Source organism: Anolis sagrei, chromosome 10 (genome assembly GCF_037176765.1).
Source record: "Anolis sagrei isolate rAnoSag1 chromosome 10, rAnoSag1.mat, whole genome shotgun sequence".
In the NCBI taxonomy this organism is placed as follows: domain Eukaryota; kingdom Metazoa; phylum Chordata; class Lepidosauria; order Squamata; family Dactyloidae; genus Anolis; species Anolis sagrei.
Genome location: NC_090030.1, coordinates 36,028,675 through 36,042,505, shown reverse-complemented (window position 1 = coordinate 36,042,505; position 13,831 = coordinate 36,028,675). Strand labels below are relative to the sequence as shown.

Genomic DNA, 13,831 nt, shown 5'->3' with positions numbered 1-13,831 from the left:
CGGCGGGGGTCACGTGACGGCGGAGGAGGAGGAGGAGGGCGCAGCCGCCACGGCCCGGTGAGTGGAGTGGAGTGAGTGGAAGGAAGGAAGGATTATTATCTCCCTATGAGTCTGTCTATTCCTTTCGTTTGTCTCTCGGAGGATGCGAAGCCGAGGCCTGTGAGACTCCCTCAGGCCCAAAGTGTAGGCCTCAAGGCGCCTCACCACAACAACAACTACCCTATTCTATTACTACTACTACTAATCTTGTTTCTATAATAATAATAATTATTATTATTATTATTTTCTACTGACTCCACCTTCAGCCTGCCCTGCTTCACAGAGAGGTGGTTCTGAGGGGTTGGTTGTTATGGGTTGTTATTGTTAGTAGGAAGAACTTCCTGACTGGAAGGAGAGATGTTCACCAGTGGAACTCTCTGCCTCAGAGTGTGGTGGGGGCTCCTCGTTGGTTGTTATAGGTTGATAGTTAGTAGGAAGAACTTCCTGACTGGAAGGAGAGATGTGCACCAGTGGAACTCTCTGCCTCAGAGTGTGGTGGAGGCTCCTCTTTTGGAGGCTTTTAAGCAGAGGCTGGGTGGCCATTATTATTATTATTAGTTTATGATTATGATTATTATCTGTCCTGGGTGCTTTGAATGCAATATTCCTGCTTCTTGGCAGAATGGGGTTGGACTGGAGGATGGCCCAGGAGATCTCTTCCAACTCTAGGGTTCTATTACTTAATTACTTATATTTTTAGTCTGCCTTTCTCCCAAAATAAGGCCCCTAGGTGGCTAACAACTGCTTTTGTTGTTGTTGTTGTTAGAAACATAACAGGGAAGTCATGCTCCCCATGCTCTATTCTGTCTTGGTTAGACCATACCTGGAATATTGTGTCCAGTTCTGGGCACAATTGAAGGGAGATGTTGACTCTAAGCTGGAATGTGTCCAGAGGAGCACGACTCAAAGGATCAAGGGTCTGGAGAACAAGCCCTATGAGGAGCGGCTTAAAGAGCTGGGCATGTTTAGCCTTCAGAAGAGAAGGCAGAGAGGAGACATAAGTATGTGAGGGGAAGTCCTAGGGAGGAGGAGGGAGCAAGCCTTGTTTTCTGCTTCCCTGGAGACTAGGACACAATAAAACAAGGGCTTCAAACTACAGGAAAAGAAATTCCACCTGAACATGAGGAAGAACTTCCTTATTGTGAGAGCTGTTCAGCAGTGGAACTCTCTGCCCTGGAGTGTGGTGGAGGCTCCTTCTTTGGAGGCTTTGGAACAGAGGCTGGATGGTGCTTTGAATGCAATATTCCTGCTTCTTGGCAGAATGGGGTTGGACTGGATGATGGCCCATCAGGTCTCTTCCAACTCTAGGATTCTATTACTTAATTACTTTTATTTTTAGTCTGCCTTTCTCCCAAAATAAGGCCCTAGAATTATTATTATTATGTTACTGTCACAAAAGCACAGTATGTCACAGCAAACGAGATCTCTCTGCTGGATTTCGTATCCCAAAATCTCAAGTCGAACCCTTCCCAAATGTCTAGGACTGTGTGATGTATTTTTGAATGATGCACACAGATCCAAATCAGGTGGCCTTTTGCAGTTGAGAGATTGTGATTTTGTTGATGCTGATTGTTTCCAAATGCCAGCTGAGATCTTTTGGCACGGCACCCAGTGCGCCCATTATGACCACTGGGACCACCTGGACTGGTTAATGCCACATTATTATTATTAGAAACACAACTTGTCTGAGTCCAGAGCAGACAAGATCACTCTGCTGGCTGTTGTATTGGATCACGCTTTGGACCCTTCCCAAGTGTCTAGGACGGTGTGATGTATCGGCGAAGAATCCCAGATCCCAGTAAGGTGGCCTTTTGCAGCTGGCAGGTGGTAATCTTGTTAGCGCCAATTGTGTTTAAGTGCAGGCCAAGGTCTTGAGGCTAACATAACTCAAAAACCACTGGATGAATTGACACCAAATTTGGACACCAAACAACTCTCAGGCCACTCATGAAAACACTGAAAAACACAGCAGTAGAGACTTAGAAAGCCCCCCCCCCCCCAAAAAAAATACAGTACAACGCATGTGCAAAACCACATATATACGCAAACACACATAAATACACATGCACACAAATATATACACACACATATACACTCACAAACACATATACACAGACCGGGCCACTGCAACTCGTGGCAGGGGACGGCTAGTATTATATATTACTACATTGTACTATACCATTATATTGTAATATTATTAGTAATATTACATGTATAGAAATAAAAATGTAATGTTCGTTTGTGGGATTAATGGAACTCAAAAACCACTGGACGAACTGACACCAAATTTGGACACAAGACACCTAACAAACCAATGTATGTCCTTCACTCAAAAAAAATATTTTGTAATTTGGGAGTTGGAGTTGCTGGGATTTATAGTTCACCTACAATCAAAGAGCATTCCGAACCCCACGAACAATAGAATTGGGCCAAACTTGGGACACAGTTCTCCCATGATCAACAGAAAATACTGGAAGGGATTGGTGGGCAATGTCCTTTGGTTTTGGAGTTGTAGTTTACCTACATCCAGAGAGCACTGTGGACTCAAACAATGATGGATCTGGACCAAACTCTACACGAATACTCAATATGCTCAAATGTAAACACTGGTGGAGTTGTAGTTCACCTACAATCACAGAGCATTCTGAAAACCACCAACGATAGAATTGGGCCAAACTTCCATGACCACCAGAGTTGGCCACAGCAATGTGCGGCAGGGGACGGCTAGTATTATATATTACTACATTGTACTATACCATTATATTGTAATATTATTGGTAATATAAGATATAATGTTGTAGTATTAGTAGTATTGCTGTATTGTATTACATTATATAAATATTATATGTATAGTAAAGGTAAAGGTAGTCCCCTGACATTAAGTCCAGTCATGTCTGACTCTGGGGTGTGGTGCTCATCTCCATTTCTAAGCCGAAGAGCCAGCGTTGTCCGTAGACACCTCCAAGGTCATGTGGCCGGCATGACTGCATGGAGCGCCCTTACCTCCCCGCTGGAGCAGTACCTATTGATCTACTCACATTTGCATGTTTTCGAACTGCTAGGTTGGCAGAAGCTAGGGCTGACAGCGGAAGCTCACACCGCTCCCCGGAATCGAACCTGCGACCTTTCGATCAACAAGCTCAGCAGCTCAGTGCTTTAACCCACTGCGCCACCATATTGTATTGTTAGTAAAGCACAGGAGACAAGATGGAACTGTCTTCCGCCCCCCTCTCTCTTCACACTTTAGAGTTCTCTGCCCAAAAATGCTGGTGCCTGGCTAGACTCCAGTTCTAGTGGTGCCAAAGTGTGTTAATCTGATGGTGGAGATGCATCCTGTGAGTCCCTTCCTTTCTTTCTCCCTGTGGGCATCTTCAGACTCAGAAAGAAAGAGGAACTAAGTCCAAATCCTCCTCCTACTTGCACCCTCGCCCTCCTGCTTGTTTGCCTATATTTTATTTTAACGTATTTATATTTAACGCACACACGCCTTTCTCTGCCTCTGCCTTGGAGATGAATGTTCTCCATATATAGTCTCTCCTGCGATCATCTTTTGGATGTCCTTTAGTTCACACCCACATCAGCATATTGGTGTGATTTCCCTCTCCCTCCCTGCCCTGCGTCATTTTAGTATTTTTGCTCACCCAAAGTCGCTTAGTTTCGGTACTCTGTATTCTTCCGCACCGTTTCTATTCTGAGATTCTCATGGTTTTCATCTGCATTATTGCATATTTACATTAACACCATATTCCCCTTCTTCCTTATGAAGCTAACATAGGAATGTATTGTACTGTGATTTCCATTTATTTACGTTATTTTGTGCTTTCAACACGAAATAACGTAAGTACTGTATATACTCGAGTATAAGCCTAGTTTTTCAGCCCCCTTTTTAGGCTGAAAAATCTCCCCTCAGCTTATACTCGAGTCAAAGTTATTTACTATTTTACTCTGTTATTAGTATTATTTTTATTACATTTATTATTTTACTCTATTTATTATTATTATTACACTAGCCGTCCCCTGCCACGCATTACTGTGGCCCACGTGGGGGTTCTGTGTGGGAAGTTCAGCCCAATTCTATCATTGGTGGGGTTCAGAATGCTCTGTGATTGAAGGTGAACTGTAAATCCCAGCAACTTCAACTCACAAATGTCAAGATTCTATTTTCCCCAAACTGCACCAGTGTTCCCATTGGGGCATATTGAGTATTCGTGTAGAGTTTGGTCCAGATCCATAATTGTTTGAGTCCACAGTGATCTCTGGATGTAGGTGAACTACTGCAATGCGCTCCCGTGAGATTCCTTCCCAGGTAATAATCCTCAGAGCTCGGGATGCTTCCCTGTTCTTAAGGTGAAAGGCACATGTCTGTGTTTTAGATGGATTAGGGATCAGCTGGTTTTCCCTGTAATAGGCAGTAAGAGCACCTAGAGCTTCGGAGAGCTTCTGTTCAACCATCTCAAAGCTCCCTGCTTGAGCAGTGATGGCACGATCATCAGCATAGATGGAGCTCTCTGTCCCTTCTGGCAGTGGCTGATCATTTGTGTAGATGTGGAACATGGATGGAGCAAGCACGCTCCCCTGAGTTAGGCTGTTCTTCTGTTTCCGCCCTCTGCTTCTCTGGCCCTGGAACTCCACAAAAAAGCTCCTGTTTTGTAGCAGGTTTCCTATGAGGCGGGTGAGATGGTTGTCCTTTGTGAGATTATATATATGATATATGGGTAGGGATCAGCTGGTTTTCCCTGCAATAGGCAGTAAGACCACCTAGAGCTTCGGAGAGCTTCTGTTCTACCATCTCAAAGCTCCCTGCTTGAGCAGTGATGGCACGATCATCAGCATAGATGAAGCTCTCTGTCCCTTCTGGCAGTGGCTGGTCATTTGTGTAGATGTTGAACATGGATGGAGCAAGCACGCTCCCCTGAGTTAGGCTGTTCTTCTGTTTCCGCCCTCTGCTTCTCTGGCCCTGGAACTCCACAAAAAAGCTCCTGTTTTGTAGCAGGTTTCCTATGAGGCGGGTGAGATGGTTGTCCTTTGTGAGATTATATATATGATATATGGGTAGGGATCAGCTGGTTTTCCCTGCAATAGGCAGTAAGACCACCTAGAGCTTCGGAGAGCTTCTGTTCTACCATCTCAAAGCTCCCTGCTTGAGCAGTGATGGCACGATCATCAGCATAGATGAAGCTCTCTGTCCCTTCTGGCAGTGGCTGGTCATTTGTGTAGATGTTGAACATGGATGGAGCAAGCACGCTCCCCTGAGGCAGGCTGTTCTTCTGTTTCCGCCCTCTGCTTCTCTGGCCCTGGAACTCCACAAAAAAGCTCCTGTTTTGTAGCAGGTTTCCTATGAGGCGGGTGAGGTGGTCGTCCTTGGTGATACTATACATTTGTCTCAGGAGGAGGCGGTGGTGGTGGTTCACAGTATCATAAGCTGGGACAGGTCTATGAAGACATCTCCTGTGATCTGCTGCCTTTCAGAGCCATCTTCGATGTGCTGAGACAGGTTCAACACTTCACCATGATTTATCTACACAAATGACCAGCCACTGCCAGAAGGGACAGAGAGTTTCATCTATGCTGATGATCCTGCCATTACTGCTCAAGCAGGGAGCTTTGAGATGGTAGAACAGAAGCTCTCCGAAGCTCTAGGTGCTCTTACTGCCTATTGCAGGGGAAACCAGCTGATCCCTAATCCATCTAAAACACAGACATGTGCCTTTCACCTTAAGAACAGACAAGCATCCCGAGCTCTGAGGATTACCTGGGAAGGAATCCCACTGGAGCATTGCAGCGCACCCAAATACCTGGGAGTCACTTTGGACCGTGCTCTGACCTACAAGAAGCACTGCCTGAACATCAAACAAAAAGTGGGCGCTAGAAACAACATCATACGAAAGCTGACTGGCACAACCTGGGGATCACAACCAGACACAGTGAAGACATCTGCCCTTGCGCTATGCTACTCTGCTGCTGAGTTTGCATGCCCAGTGTGGAACATATCTCATCACACTAAAACAGTGGATGTGGCTCTTAATGAGACATGCCGCATTATCACGGGGTGTCTGCGCCCTACACCACTGGAGAAATTTCACTGCTTAGCCGGTATTGCACCACCTGACATCCGCCGGGAAGTAGCAGCCAATAGTGAAAGGACCAAGGCAGAGACATCTCCAGCTCATCCCCTGTTTGGGTATCAGTCAGCACGTCAACGACTTAAATCAAGGCATAGTTTTCTTAGATCTACAGAGACACTCGCTGGAACACCCCAGCAAGCGAGAGTCCAAAAGTGGCAGGCCCAAACCCAGCACCTCAATTCATGGGTGATACCAGATGAGAGACTCCCCCCTGGGCACACAGAAGACTGGGCAACTTGGAAGGCATTGAACAGACTGCGCTCTGGCACCACGAGATGCAGAGCCAATCTTAAGAAATGGGGCTACAGGGTGGAATCCTCGGCATGCGAGTGCGGAGAAGAACAAACCACTGACCACCTGCTGCAATGCACCCTGAGCCCTGCCACATGATACACGATGGAGGACCTTCTTGCGGCAACCCCAGAGGCACTCCAAGTGGCCAGATACTGGTCCAAGGACATTTAACCAAATACCAAATTTACAAAATCTGTGTGGTTTTTTTTTCTTTTCTTTTCTTTTCTTTTTAATCTCTGTGTTTGTTTTGCTCTGTTAGAATTGTAATACAATGGTTGCTGATGACGCGATAAATAAATAAATAAATAAATATAGGAGTGAGCCCATGTCACTTCACAGAGGGTGCCAGTGACCAATAGTTTCCTAAAATATTTATATGATGAGTCTTTGGTTCTTTTGGTTCAGGGTAACTTTCACAGAGTTCTCTCTGGTGGAGATCCCATCTGCATGGATTTCTGCTGAAACTCAAGGATTCCGGAAGTGCCTGGGCCTCCTCTTTTACAGCCAGATGTGTACTTTGTCACTCTTCCACACAAGAATGTGGGGTTTGTTTTTTTTTTTCACGCTGCAAAAATGCAGCCTGAGCGTAATCTTGGAGGCCTTGGTCTGAAAGAGTTCACGAATCCAAGGTTAGAAGAGTTAGAGGTCTAACTTCCGGCTCTTTGTAGTTCTCTAAAGTGGTGTTTCTTCGAGAATGTGACTAGATATTCTGAAATGTTGTGGACGGGTGGGCAACACACTAGGAGTATTTTATACAACGAAGACGGAGTGCAAGAATTGTCCCATAATCGAATGGAGGGGTTGCAATGCTCTTTTGGCGTGTGTGTGTGTGTGTTTGTATGCTGGGCTTGCTGAAGTATTTTTCCATCAAGCCTTGCAGAATTTCTTGAGACAACAAGCCTTGCACAATTTCTTGAGTATTTATTTATTTATTTATTTATTTATTTCTGGTACTTTTACCCCGCCCTTCTCAACTCAGGGCGGCTTATAGAATCCTAGAATCAAAGAGTGGGAAGAGACCTCCTGGGCCATCATCCAGTCCAACCCCATTCTGCCAAGAAGCAGGAATATTGCATTCAAATCACCCCTGACAGATGGCCATCCAGCCTCTGCTTAAAAGCTTCCAAAGAAGGAGCCTCCACCACACTCCGGGGCAGAGAGTTCCACTGCTGAACAACTCTAACATAGAATCCTAGAGTTGGAAGAGACCTCCTGGGCCCTCATCCAGTCCAACCCCATTCTGCCAAGAAGCAGGAATATTGCATTCAAATCACCCCTGACAGATGGCCATCCAGCCTCTGCTTAAAAGCTTCCAAAGAAGGAGCCTCCACCACACTCCCTCCGGGGCAGAGAGTTCCACTGCTGAACGGCTCTCACAGTCAGGAAGTTCTTCCTCGTGTTCAGATGGAATCTCCTCTCTTGTAGTTTGAAGCCATTGTTCTGCGTCCTAGTCTCCAAGGAAACAGAAAACAAGCTTGCTCCCTCTTCCTCCCTGTCGCTTCCTCTCACCTATTTATCCATGACTATCTTATCCCCTCTCAGCCTTCTCTTCTTCAGGCTAAACATGCCCAGCTCCTTAAGCCGCTCCTCATAGGGCTTGTTCTCCAGACCCTTGATCATTTTAGTCGCCCTCCTCTGGACACATTCCAGCTTGTCAATATCTCTCTTGAATTGTGGTGCCCAGAATTGGACACAACATTCCAGATGTGGTCTAACCAAAGCAGATTTCTAATTCAATAGCAATTTATATATATATATAAATGCTCTGTGCATAATGAGTACCTTAAAAAGAAAAGAACCAATGAGCGAAATCACACCAAATTTGGCAACCAAACGTCTCTCAACACAAGGAGTGACCATCAGTCAAAAAATTATGATGTTGTCATTTGGGACTTGTAGTTGCTGGGATTTATAGTTCACCTACGATTGAAGAGCATTCTGAACTCCACCAACAATGGAATCGAAAAATTTGGTGTCAATTTGTCCAGTGGTTTCTGAGTTCTGTTAATCCTACAAACGAACATTACATTTTTATTTATATAGACTAGCCATCCCCTGCCACGCGTTGCTGTGGCCCACATGGGGGTTCTGTGTGGGAGGTTTGGCCCAATTCTATCGTTGGTGGAGTTCAGAATGCTCTGTGATTGTAGGTCAGTGGTTCTCGACCTGTGTTTTGGCCAACAACTCCCAGAAATCCCAGCCAGTTTACTAGCTGTTAGGAGTTCTGGTTGTTGAAGGCCAAAAACATCTGGGGACCCCAGGTTGAGAACCACTGTTGTAGGTGAACTATAAATCCCAGCAACTACAACTCCCAAATGACAAAATCAATTTTTTGAGTGAAGGATATACATTGGGTTGTTAGGTCCAAATTTGTCCAAATTTGGTGTCAATTCGTCCAGTGGTTTCTGAGTTCTGTTAATCCCACAAACGAGCATTATATTTTTTATTTATATAGATTATTATTATTATTATATTGTCTCTCGGGTCATTTTGCTCCCCAGTTCACGATCGCTGGGAGAGTTGTCGTCCAGAGGCAGAGGGCAGTGTCATCCTGAAAGAACGGAGGAAGACGTTATCGAGGCCCCATTGCACACATTTTAACCCCTTTGCCAACAATACAATTTTCGATTTCTTGCTTTATGGTCCTACAATGAAGGGGACGAGAGACAGGGCCTTCTCAGTGGTGGCCCCTCGGCTGTGGAATGCCCTTCCTACAGAAGTTAGATCAGCCCCCTCCCTGTTAGCATTTCGGAGGAAAGTGAAGACCTGGTTGTTCGAGCGGGCATTTAAATAGGCAGCGTAACGAATATAGGAATGTCGAGCAATTGGATGATGAGACTGGATCTTGATTCTAACTATGAGACGATAATGAGGTGTTTTATTGATTTATATTGATTGTTTATTATCCTACTGTTTTAATTGTTTTTAACTGTTTTATGGTGTCTTAAGCATTGAATTTTGCTATAGTGAACTGCTCTGAGTCGCCCCAGGGCTGAGAAGAGCGGTATACAAATGTAGTAAACAAACAAACAAACACATTGTTTTGACAGGTTGAATTTGATGCCTATTCGAGAATCTTGCTTCAGAGATGGTGCCAGGCTCCTTGTGCACCTTTTAATGTTGAAGTGGCTGTGATCCTCATCATTACATCCCTCACAGCACCCCAAAACTGTTCAGCAGTGGAACTCTCTGCCGTGGAGTGTGGTGGAGGCTCCTTCTTTGGAAGCTGTTAAACAGAGGCTGGGTGGCCATCTGTCAGGGGTGCTTTGAATGCAATTTCCTTGCTTTTTGGGAAAATGGGGTTGCACTGTATGGCCCGTAAGGTCTCTTCCAACTCTAGGATTCTATGAAAATTATCATTTTATATATTTTCGGTCCCATATTCGGTCCCGGGATTGTGGCGCAGCTGGCTGAGTGTCAGCTGCATTAAGATCACTCTGACCAAAAAGGTCATGAGTTCGAAGCCAGCCCGGGTTGGAGTGGGTTTCCAACCAATTGTGTGTAGCCTGTTGTCGACCTTTGCAACCCGAAAGACAGTTGCATCTGTCAAGTAGGAAAATTAGGTACCACTTTAAAGTGGTGGGGAGGCTAAATTAACTGATTTATGAGGCCATAAAGAAGACTCCAGCAAAGCATTCCAGCGGGGAAGCATGCGGGGAATGTGGAAGTGCTTCATCAGCGTCGCAGATGGACGAGGAAAGCGACAGCTCCCCTGGCGGCCAGAAACGAGTTAAATAGCCTCTCTGTATGTCTGTATATGTTTGTATGTCTAAAATTGGCATTGAATGTTTGCCATATATGTGAACACTGTAATCCGCCCTGAGTCCCCTGCGGGGTGAGGAGAAGGGCAGAATATAAATGCTGCAAATAAAATAATAATAAATAAATATTGGAACTGCAGTCTTAGTTTGGCAAATATAATTGGTGTTCAGACAAAGTTTTAGGGAGCTCAGGAATTGTATGCTTTTTGGGCTATATGGCCATGTTTGAGAAGCATTCTCTCCTGACGTTTCGCCTGCATCTATGGCAAGCATCCTCTGGATGCTTGCCATAGATGCAGGCGAAACGTCAGGAGAGAATGCTTCTCGAACATAGCCATATAGCCCCAAAAACCTACAACAACCCAGTGATTCCAGCCACGAAAGCCTTCGACAACACATAGCTCAGGAATTCTTTGGAAAACTTTGCCGTCAAGGATCTTTCCTGCCAATGTTGACCTTTGTTCCGGCTTGTGTAAATCAAGAAACAGCTGACTCTCTTCCAACTTAGGTTGGAGGAATGACATTTAGGTATCACCATAGAATATATATATATATATATATATATATATATATATATATATATGAGATTTAGTAAAATCTTGGTTACCTAAATATGTCCTGCTGACTTTGTGTGTCAAGAAAGAGATATTACTGATTCTGGTAGTAGTGGTTTGTTGTTGTCGTTAATGTCATTTATGTTCTGCTCTGAATATCTATAGAAATAAAAATGTAATGTTTGTTTGTGGGATTAACAGAACTCAAAAACCACTGGGTGAATTGACACCAAATTTGGGCACAAGACACCTAACAACCCAATGTATGTCCTTCACTCAAAAAAAATTGATTTTGTCATTTGGGAGTTGTAGTTGCTGGGATTTATAGTTCACCTACAATCACAGAGCATTCTGAACCCCACCAATGATGGACTTGAACCAAATTTGGCACACAGTTCTCCCATGAACAACGGAAAATACTGGAAGGGTTTGGTGGGGAGTGTACTTTGGTTTTGGAGTTGTAGTTCACCTACATCCAGAGAGCACTGTGGACTCAAACAATGATGGATCTGGACCTAACTCTACATGAGGACACAATATGCTCAAATGTGAACACTGGTGGAGTTTGGGGAAAATAGAATCTTGACATTTGGGAGTTGTAGTTGCTGGGATTTATAGTTCACCTAGAATCACAGAGCATTCAGAACCCCACCAATGATGGAATTAAACCAAACTTGGCACACAGGACTCCCCTGACCAACAGAAAACACTAGAAGGGTTTGGTGGGCATTGACCTTGAGTTTTGGAGTTGTAGTTCACCTACCTCCCACACAGAACTCCCATGTGTGCCACAGCAACATGTGGCAGGCGACGGCCATTATATCTATATAAATAAAAATGTAATGTTCGTTTGTGGGATTAACAGAACTCAAAAGCCACGAGACGAATTGACACCAAATTTGGAGACAAGACCCCTATCAGGCCAACGAGTGACCATCACTCATAAAAACACTGAAAAACACAGCAGAAGGGACTTAAAATGCAAAAAAAAAATAATGCATTACAATGCATGCACAAAACCACATAGATATGCAAACACACATATATACACATATACACAAATAGATGCACACACATATATATACACACACTAAAAATACATATACACAGACTGGGCCACAGCAACGGGTGGCAGGGGATGGCTCCTCGTATATAAAATTATTTATTTATTTATTTAAAAGTTTTGTATACCAACCATCTCACTTCTCTTGAGGGACTCAGACCAGTTTCCAACCATAAAATCACATACAGTCAGTAAAACAACATAATTCATATTACAATAACACATTAAAACAGCAAATATATTCAATAACTACAATGGTCAGTCGTCATACTAAAATCGATTGTACATCATCCTCCATCCATATCTATATCTGGCTCACTCGTCGAATGCCTGTCTCCATAACCACGTCTTTACCTGTTTCCTGAATGTCAGGATAGAAGGGGCGGATCTGATCTCCAGTGGGAGAGAGTTCCAGAGTCGCGGGGCCACCACCGAAAAGGCCCTGTCCCTCGTCCCCACCAGAGGCCGGTGGGACCGAGAGCAGGGCCCCTCCAGACGATCTTAATAATCTTGATGGTTCATAGGGGAGAATATGTTCGGAGAGGTAAACAGGGCCGGAGTCGTTTAGGGCTTTATAGGTTAACACCAGCACTTTGAATTGTGCTCGGAAGCGAATTGGCAGCCAGTGGAGCTGGTGTAGCAGTGGAAGGCGCAGGTTCGCAGCTTGGGTGTGATCCTGGATTCATCGCTGAGCCTGGAGCCCCAGGTCTCGGCGGTGACCAGGAGAGCATTTGCACAGCTTAGGCTCGTGCGCCAGCTGCGCCCGTACCTCGGGAAGTCTGACTTGGCCACGGTAGTCCACGCTCTGGTTACATCCCGTTTAGACTACTGCAACGCTCTCTACGTGGGGTTGCCTTTGAAGGCGGCCTGGAAGCTCCAACTGGTCCAACGGGTGGCAGCCATGATACTAACAGGAGCAGAGCGCAGGGAGCATACAACTCCTCTGCTGCACCAACTCCACTGGCTGCCGATCTGCTACCGGGCTCAATTCAAGGTGCTGGCATTGGCCTATAAAGCCCTAAACGGTTCTGGCCCAAGATACCTAACTGACCGCCTCTCGGCCTATGAACCCACGAGGACGTTGAGATCTTCCGGGGAGGCCCTGCTCTCGATTCCGCCTGCATCACAGGCACGGCTGGCGGGGACGAGAGAGAGGGCCTTCTCGGTGGTGGCTCCTCGGCTGTGGAGCACCCTTCCCGTGGACATCAGGCTAGCCCCCTCCCTGTTGACTTTCCGCAGGAAGTTAAAGACCTGGTTGTTGAAGAAGGCATTTGATCAAGAAGTGCAATGACTGGTAATTTGACCATAGGAATGGAATAACGGAAATGATATCGGATTGTGGGTTTGACGATGAGACGATTCGGAATGTAGTAGAAATTTGGTTGTAATGTTGATTTTTTTTATAAGATGTTTTTTGATAATGATGAATTGTGGATTATTTTGCCCTATGGTATGTAATTTGCACTTGTTTTTTTCATTTTGTACACCGCAATGAGTCGCCCTAGGGCTGAGAATTGTGGTATATAAGCACAGTAAATAAATAAATGAATGAATGAATGAATGAATGAATGAATGGTGTGCTCCCTGTACCCAGCACCCATTAGTAGTCTGGCTGCCGAGCATTGGACGAGCTGCAGCTTCCGGGCAGTCTTCAGAGGAAACCCCAGAATATCGACTTCGGTTGAGGACTAAGTTTTGTCATCTTGAGGATTCCTTTTTTCCTTCCTTCCTCCAACTTGCATCCTTCTGAAAAGGCCCCTCTTAGTACGATGTCTTCATGGCCCTTTGAGTGGGTCTCCCCTCGCCTTAATCCCAGGGAATACAGTGGATGCAATGCGTAAAATGTGCAGAGTTTTTTGAGGTGTTCCAAAAATGCCTCCTGGTCAGGATCGGCCTGCAGCCCTCTGGGAAAGCAGTTGGAAAGAACAGAAATCTGCTGGTGGGTTTTGCTGCTCCTCTCTCGTTGGATGGCTTCAGCTATTTTAAGACCTTGGC

General features: G+C 45.2%; 1 protein-coding gene across 5 annotated transcripts in view; it reads left to right on the top strand.

The window, feature by feature from the left end:
- The window catches only part of MTM1 (myotubularin 1), a 70,691-nt gene continuing 56,860 nt past the window's right edge, over nucleotides 1-13,831 (top strand). For 2 of the 5 annotated variants that reach the window (XM_067471699.1, XM_067471696.1), the window contains exon 1: nucleotides 1-57. The gene's annotated coding sequence lies outside the window, so the exon portion shown is untranslated. Of the gene's footprint in view, nucleotides 67-13,831 lie in introns of all 5 variants that reach the window. The other 3 variants (XM_067471697.1, XM_067471700.1, XM_067471698.1) reach the window with 3 other exon arrangements.